Raw genomic sequence first — 9,355 nt, forward strand, 5'->3', positions numbered from 1 at the left:
TGTCTGACTCTTGCGACGCCATGGACTAGAACCTGCTAGACCCCTCGTGCATCACACAGCATGCTCATGTGTGCAGTGCAGCTCGAGCAGTGCTTAGAGGGCAGTGTGTAGCCTTAAGTGCTTGCGCTAGAAGACCAGAAAAGCAGAATCTGCACACTATGGCCCCCGGGCCCAATCCAGCCTCATTCTCACAAATCAAGTGTTACTGGCACAGCCACATTCCTGTGCTCACGCCTTCCCTGTGGCCACGCTCACGCTGCAGTGGCAGAACCGAGAAGTTATGCCAGAGACCCATCTGGCCCCCAAAGCCTAAAATATTTACTTAATATTAATACATTAATAATTAATAGAATGTTTAGCCCTTTATAGACAAAAGCATGCCAATGCCCGATCTAAAATCTCACCTTACAAAGCCAGAAAATTCAGTGCGAACTAAATCCAAAAAATACAGAGTGGAAATCAACAAAATAGAAATGGGCAAATGATAGAGTAAAAACCAATGAAAGCCAAGCTGGTTCTTTAGAAAGTTTAGTAAAATGGAATGAAACATAGAAGCTTCTCTGGTGGTCCAGTGGTTAAGACCATGCTTCTAATGCAGGGGATGTGGGTTCAATCCCTGGTCAGGGAGCTAAGATCTCCTATGCCTTGAGGTCAAAAACACAAAACACAAAGCAGAAGCAATATTGTAACAAATTAAATAAAGACTTTAAAATTGGCCCACATAAAAAAATATTGAATGAAACAGATGGGCTGGTAGGGTGGGGTTCTAGATTCTGCCCTGGGGTTACCACCTTGCAATCAATCCTCCGATTTAGTCCAGTTTCCTCACTCAGAATGAACATGTTCACTGGGCAGTGTGGTGTGGTGCTTTAGGACACAGGCCATATTACCTTGGGAATGGCACTTCCTTTCCCTGAGCCTCAGTTTCCTCATCTGTGAAATGGGGTTGGTGGTAGCAGCTGCCTACCAGCATTGCAGTGCAGTGGCTTCAGTCACCCAGTTGTGTCCAACTCTTTGAAACACCGGGGATTGTAGCCCACCAGGCTCTTCTGTCCAGGCAACAATACTGGAGTGGGCATGAAGAATTAAATGAGTTTGTCCAAGAAACCCTGGCACACAGTGAAGTGCTCAGCGAAGCTGTCATAGGTGCCTACTGCCCGCACACTCCTTTATACATAACAATACACAGATGACCTGTAAAAAAATTTAAGTAGTTATGCATTTATTTGAATGTGTTTTGGGGAACAAAGTATGGCTAGGCCCTCTATTTCCAATATGTGAATTCATAGATGTTAATACTGAAAAGTTCAAAATAAAGACAAGTTCATATTTTTTTACAATCTTTTTCTGAGATAAAACCTTAGCATTTTATTTATTTATTTAAAAAATCTTAAGATGACTCTTTTAAGGGTTTGGGGTGGGTTTTTTTTTTTTTTTTGCTTTTATATATTTTTTTAAATTTATTTTTGGCTGCACCACGAGGCATGTGGGATTTTAGTTTCCCCACCAAGGATCAATCCGGCCTCCCCTGCATTGGAAATGTGGAGGCTTAACCACTGGACCAACAGGGAAGTCCCAAGTTGAATCACTTTAAATGTACAGTTAGTGGCTTTAGTGTAATCTTAAGGATGCCACCATCACCCATATCTAATTCCAGGAAGAAAAAAAAAAAAAGTTGCTTTTTAAATCTGTTTAAAGAAAAATATTAAACGACTCAAGGAATAGAAATTAAGTAAGAGGGCAGATGGCCAGCAGCAATGCTGGGGATGGTAGACAGGTAAGCAAAGTCTGTGAATCCCCAGGAGACTTTGAGAAGGCATGATGGCCCAGATTGACAGAAGGGGCCTCTAAGAACCTCCAGGGGTTCGAATGTGTACAGCACCCGCTGAGGGTTCTGGGGGAACCCCAGGGAGCCTCGGGGAAAAATAAGAGATGGGACCAGAGCCCTCTGAGAGATCAGGCCGTTCCTTTTCTCAGGAAGAGGACCATTTTTTTTTTTTTTAAACTTCCTTTGGAAATTGGAAACCCTGGGCGCCTTCCAGGGCTATAAAAAGGCGATGTGTCCACTGACCAGGTTAAAAATAAAAGATCCCCACCCAGGGGCATCCGGGGTTGGGAGGGGACACTGTGTAGGCAAGGCAGAGTAGGTCTTGCTGTGTGACCTCAGGCAGGTGTCTGCCCTCTCTGGCCTCTGGTCCCCAGTAGCGTTACACTGAACGATTTCCAAATATCCAGTGAATGGGCATATTTATACAGCTGCTGATCTTATTTACAGAGGTGGTTAACAGGGAGAGTGGCCTTTGGCATGGCCTGGAAGCTGGCACTCTCTGGCGGTTCTGACTCCCTCCCTGCCTGGTTTCTCTTAGGAAGAAGCCCTTTCCCAGCCTCCAGGAAGGAGGAGAGGCAGGAGCTGTTGTTCAAGGGTGCCCCCTAGTGTCAGTGAATGCTCATCGCAGCATCTTGTTAGTCACTAAGTCCTGTCCGACTCTGCGACCCCGTGGACTGCAGCGTGCCAGGGTTCCCTGTCCTTCCCTACCTCCTGGAGTTTGCTCAAACTCATGTCCATTGAGTCAGTGACTCTGGATCCCCACAAATAAAGGAACCATCCTGTTCTCCCCTCTGCCCCCCCACTGCTGGACACAGTTAGGTACCTGGTTGGACCACACTGGCTCTGCCCTACCCTTCCCAAGCGCCATGCTCCTTCCCACCACAGGGCCTTATGCTGGGCTGTGCCCCTTACCTAGAACACCCTTTCTCCCTGGAATGAGCCCCTCCAGGAAGCCTCCCACAGCTACTCATCCCTGTTTCCCCCTCCACCATGTCCCATCACACCCAGGGACCCTCTTGGTTGTAACCACTTGGTCTAATATCTATCTCCCCCACAGATGTGTGTGCAGAAACAGGGTCTGCTTTAATCCACAGTGTGTCTGAAACAGCCCCTGACATACCTAAGTGCCAACAGACACTGTTCAGTAAATGAATGACTGGAACACTCACTGGCGGAAAAGAAGGGAATGTAGTATAAAGAGTCTGTTTTGCACAGCAAGGGAAACCATAAGCAAAAGGAAAAGAAGACAGCCTAAGCCTACCAGGAAATATTTGCAGATGATGCAACTGACAAGGGCTTCATTTCCAAAACATACAAACAGTTATACAACTCAATAACAAAAACAACCCAATCTAAACATGGGCAGAAGACCTAGACAGACATTTCTCCCAGGAAGACATACAGATGGACAATAGGCACATAAAACGATGGTCAATATCACTGATCATAAGGAAATGAAGATCAAAAACTAAAATGGGGTACCACCTCACACTGGTCAGAACGGCCATCATCAAAAATGCTCTCCAAATGCTGGAGAGGACATGGAGAAAAGAGAACCCTCTTGTACTTTTGGCGGGGATGTGCAATTGGTGCAGCCACTATGGAGAACAGTATGGAGGTTCCTCAAAAAAAAAAAAATAAAAATAGAACAACCTACAACTCCACGAGTGGGCATATATATGAAGAAAGCTCTAATTCGAAAAGATACATGCACCCGGATGTTCATAGCAGCACTATTTACAATAGCAATCTGAGTAGCCCGTCAACAGATAAATGGACAAAGAAGAAGCAGTACACGTATACAACGGGAGACTACTCAGCCATAAAAAAGAACGAAATAATGCCATTTGCAACAACCTGGATGGCCCTAGAGAGGATCCTGTTAAGTGAAATAAATCAGAGGTAAATGTCATATCATTTCTATATGGATTCTAAAATATAAGTGAACTTATCTACAAAACAGCGACAGACACACAGACACAGGAAACAAATTTATGATTACCAAAGGGGAAAGGGGGTGGGGAGGAATGGATCAGGAGTTTGGGATTATCAGGTGCAAACTACTATATATAAAGTAGAGAAACAAAGATCTACTGCGGAGCACAGGGAACTGTATTCAGTATTCAGAACAGAAAGTAACATGAAAGTATATACACATGTATAACTGAATCACCTTGCTGTAAGCCAGAAAAAGAGATTGTTTTAAAGATAAACACAGACTTAAGCAGTAATTCAAATTCAGGCAGACCTCAGAGGCACTGTAAGTTTGGGTCCAGACCATGGCAATTAAGTGAATATCATAATAAACCAAGTTACACAAATGCTGAGGTTTCCCAGTGCACGCGTGTGTGTGTGCGTGCGCTCAGTCATTCAGTCGTGTCCGACTCTGCAACCCCGGGGACCAGGCTGCTCTGTCCACGGGATTTCCCAGGCAAGAATACTGGGGTGGGTTGCCATTCCCTTCTCCAGTTCCCAGCGTATATAAGTTGTATTTACACTAAGACTGTATTCCATTAAATGTGCAGGACTTCCCTGGTGGTCCAGTGGTGAAGAATCTGCCTGCCAATGGAGACACAAATTCTATCCCTGGTCGGGGAAGATCCCACAGATGCCTCAGAAGCGACTAAGCCCGTGCTTCACAACTATCGAGCTTGCGGCCGGGATCTGCAACTACTGAACCCACTGGCTGCAATCACTGAAGCCTGAGTGCCCCTAGAGCCTGTTCTCTGCAACAAGAGAAGGCACTGCCATGAGACGCCTGCGCGCTGCAACGAAGAGTAATCCCTGCTCACCACAATGAAGACCCAGCAAGCCAAAAGTAAAGATAAATAAAAACAAAAGTCTGCAGCAGTTCTCTCGTTTAGCGTAGCCGCCTTCCTGAACGATCTGAGCCAGATTTTCCGGAGGACTTGTGGCAGCTACCATGCCGGCACTCACTCCTTACCCTTGCGCTGTTCTGTTATGAAGGTGGCCTCTTTCCTTCAACCTCATGAACCCCCTTCTGCGGCCCTTACACTTTTCTCCTGTAGTCTCCTCACCTCCCTCGGCCATCACGGAACTGAAGAGGGCTAGGGCCGGAGTCTGGATGAGGCTTTGGCTTACAGGAATGAACGCTGTGGCTGGTTTGATCTCCTGTCCCGACCACAAAAACTTTCTCGCTATCAGCAGTGAGGCTATTTCTTTCTGTTATCATTCGTGCCTTCACTGGGGTAGCACTTGATTTCCTTCAAAGCCTTTTCCTTTCTTTGCACTCACAACTTGGCTAATTATTTGTAGCAAGAGGCCCAGCGGTCGGCCGCTCTCTGCTTTTGACATGCCTTCCTTATGAAGCTTCATCTCTAGCTTCTGATTTACAGAGATGTGTAATTCTTCCTTTCCCTAGAACATGTAGAGGCCACTGAGGGGTTGTTAACTGACCTAATTTCAATATTCTTGTGTCTCAGGGGATAAGGGGGCCCAAGGAGAGGGGGAGAGAGGGGGAATTAGCTAGCGGGTGGGGCAATCAGAACACCCACACCCGCACAGTGGGGACTTCCCTGGCAGTCCAGTGATGAAGACTTTGCCTTCCAGGGCAGGGACTGTAGGTCTGATCCCTGGTCAGGCAGTCTAAAAAATAAAACATAAGACAGAAGTGATATTGTAATAAATTCAATAAAGATTTTAAAAATGATCCACATCAAAAAAATTTTTTAAATACATACATATTTATTAAGTTCACAGTCTTCTATGGCATCCCCAAAATTACAATAGTCAAAGAGACTGATCGCAGCTCATCGTGACAAATACAGTCATGATGAAAAAGTCTGAAATTTTGTGTGAATTACCAAAACGTGACACCGAGACACAAAGGGAGCAGAGGCTGTTGGGAAAATGGTGCTGATCGACTTGCTTGTTGCGGAGTTGCCACAGACCTTCAATTTGTTTTTTTAAAAAATGCAATATTTGTGGACGGCAATAAAGTGAAACAGGATACAACAAGGTTTGTTTGTTCACTTGTTGACAGCCTACTGTGTGCCAGGTACAGTGAAGTCAGACAAACGTTGTGTCCTCCAAAAGAAGACCAATAACAACGTGTGTGATGACTAGGTAACTTCTATTTGTCCCAAAGTGCTAAGAGTTATGGAAAAAGAAGGCAGAGTCAGGGGGGTTGGTGGGTGCCATTGAAAATGAATTTTAAATAGGGGGACCTCATAGAAGCCTCTACTGAGAGAGTGACATTTGAGCAAAGATATGGAGAAGGTGAGAGAAGGAGCTATTTCAGAGTGTGAAGGAAGGACCCTGGGCAGTGAGCAAAGCATGTGCAAAGGCCCTGGGGCAGGACTGTTCCTAGCGTGTTAGAGGAACTGCAAGGAAGTCTGTATGGCTGGAGTCAAGTGGGCGAGGGGGAGACAGGGAGGAGCGGAGGGCACGGAGGGAACGCACAGGTCGTGCAGGTAGGGCTTGGAGGTTTACCCCCAGGGAGGTGAGACCCCGGAGGGCCAAGGGCAGAGGAGGGGCAGGGCCTGCCCTCTTGTGGATGCTTCAGGGAGGACAGACTGTGGCAGTGAGCCTGGGAGTCTAGGAACCAGGCTGCAGGTCCAAGTGGGAGCAGAAGTGGGTGGGCTCTGGACAGTTTTTTGAAAGCAGAAGCTGAAACCTTGACTGACAGGTCAGTTGAGGGTGCCTGCCATCTAGCTGAGCAACTCCCAGGACAGAGCTTCCATCCACAAAGAAGAGACGTGGGGGGAACAGGTTAAGGAGACTGGTCAGACACAGCGTGGCTATGCTGAGTGTGAGACGCCCCCCACCATGAACCCCCAGCGCCTGGAGACTTCGAGGCTTCTGGAGCCTGGAGCTCAGGGGAGGTCTGAGCTGGAGACGGGGCTGAGTATATAGATGAGGCCACTGAGGAGGGGAGAGACCCCAGGGGGTCCAGGAGAGTGGGGAGGGATGGCGTGGGGCATGAAGGGGTGAGAGAAGATGGGCCCTGAAGCCATGTGAGGACGGAGGTCTTGGAGGCCAACAGGCACGGAGACACTTCAGACAAGGGGAGGAGGACAGAGAAGTGATCGCTGGACTGAACAGCTCAGTACTAATGACCTAGACCAGGGCGGTTTCTGCAGCCTTGGGAGGAAGGAGGGCTGATTCTGGAGCAAGCACTTCAGGAAAGACCCCACCCTGGGCCCCCTTTCTAGAAGGCCCTCTATTTGCATGGGCAGAGGAGAGGGGGAGGAGGTGGCTACACAGCCTCCAGAAACTTCCTCCTTCTGACTCCACTAGACTTTCATTTTCCCAAGCGAGGGCCTGTCTGGCCTGGTTATGGGTCAGGGTAACCAGCATCACGACCTCTGGCAAAGGCCCAGGACAGAGCCAGACCTGAACAGGAAGCAGATGCTTCTAGAAGAAACAAGACACTGGTTGCTTCATCACGGGCTGTCTGCAGACCTCCACACCAGCAGCCTGGTGGACAGCTCTGCGTAGGCATGTGTTTGTCCATTACCTCACCTAAGGCGAGAGCCTCAACACTCCATAGCCATCACTGGGTGGGAATGGTGCAACCAGAAAATAAAAAATAAAAGTATGATTTCTTCTATTTTTATTCCACCCTGCAATGGATTGCTTGATCAACCCCGAGGCACCCCACTGCTCTAGCTATCCAGCTTCCAAGAGTGCTTCTCATACTGGTTATGAAGGGGCTTTGAGGGGGGAGAATACTATGCAGCCATGAAAAAGAATAAGACCAAGCAAACAGCGCTAGCCTGTGCTCCTGATAGCAGGGGCGGCCTAAGAATGTATGCTCGTGCTCTGCCGAGTGAAAGACGTCAGACGCCACAGACCACATACTGTGTGATACCACTGATACGCAACGTCCAGAGACAGACAGCAGATTCATGGTTGCCAGGGGCTGAGGAGGGCGCTGCCAAGTGACTGCTACTGGGGATGTGGCTTCTTTAAGGAGTGATAAGAACATTCTGGAATTGGTGATGACTTTGCAATATATTGATTATACTAAAAACCACTGAAGTGTACACTGAAAAATAAGATAACTCTCATAGGAAATAAATTCAAGATTTAGACTTTTAAAAAGGGAAAAAAATTGGAAAAACTTCCCCTTTTGCTTTTTTTTCGGGGGGCGGCTGTACTGGGTCTTTGCTCCTGCAGAAGAGCTTTTTCTAGTTATGGCTAGCAGGGCCTGTTCTCAAGTTGCAGCGCTCAGGTTTCTGATTGCAGTGACTTCTCTTGTTTCCAAGCACAGGCTCTAAAGCACTCGGGCTCAGTAGTTGTGGCTCTACAGCATACGGAATCTTCCCGGACCAGGGATCAAACCAGTGTCTCCTGCACTGCAAGGTGGATTCTTAGCTACTGGACCACCAGGGAAGCCCCTCCTCTGTTTTCCCTTCAGGGCTGTTTGGCCTAGAGGAAGCACCCCCAGGCCCATGGAGCCATGTGAGGTGGGCTGGTCTCTGAGCCGGAGGTGGCCACCAGGGGGCGATGGAGCAGCAGGAATCGTGGCCTCCTGTGAAGTTGACCGTTCCTACAGGGTCTCTCCTCCAGGCCTTTGCCAGTGTTGCGCCCACCCCCAGGGACACTTTTGCCCACCAGTGGTTCATTCTGACATAAGCCTCTGGTGTCAGCTGACTTCCTCCTTCCAGAAGGTCCTCTTAATGCCCCCCAGGCTGGTCAAGGATCCCCTTTGAGCCCCCTACACTTTATCACAGTCCCAACCACCCTGTACCTCTGTCTCTGAAACTGCTCCATGACCCCTGGGAGGACAGCACAGAGGTGTCTCAGGTCACCTAAGGGGGTGACCACTCAGTCAGCCCTGTGTCCAAGGGCGTGCACATTGTAGCAGCTCAATAAATGTCGGTTGGCTAAATGGATGGAAGAATCCACGTCCTCTCCACTTACTGCCCAGTAAGCTCCATGGGGGCAGGGACCAGGCCTGTGACCACAGTGCTCAGCGGGATCTGCCCACAGTACGTGCTCACCAACTGTCAGTCAAAAGGATTCACTTTACTGAACAGTTATTGTGTGCCACGGTCTGTGGTGGGTTCTGAAAATGCTGCAGTGACCAAGACAGATCAGCCCCAAGCTCCCTCAGGGTGGGCAGGCTGTAGTGGAGAAGCCAGAAATTAGCAAGTAATGAAGTGAACAGGAATAGTTCAAAGAATTTTTTGAAATCAAGGCCATAAATTCACAAGCTGCTAAAATCCAGTAGAGAGACACCTGGCTCCTTATCCTGCCCCCAAAGACTGCTTGTGAGCTGTATGACCTTAGATAAATGACACCACCCCTCCTGACCTCAGTTTCCTCATCTGTAAACTGGGAACACTGTTTCTAGTTCCCATGGCCATTGAGAGAATGAAGTGAGTGCAGGTCTGCAAGCTCGGTCACTCAGTCGTGTCCAATTCTTTGCCACCCCATGGACCTAGCCTGCCAGGTTCCTCTGTCCATGGAATTTTCCAGGTAAGAAGACTGGAGCAGGTTGACATTTCCTCCTCTAGGGGATCTTCCCGACCCAGAGATCAAACTCATGTCTCCTGCATT

Source organism: Capra hircus, chromosome 7 (genome assembly GCF_001704415.2).
Source record: "Capra hircus breed San Clemente chromosome 7, ASM170441v1, whole genome shotgun sequence".
Lineage (NCBI taxonomy): Eukaryota > Metazoa > Chordata > Mammalia > Artiodactyla > Bovidae > Capra > Capra hircus.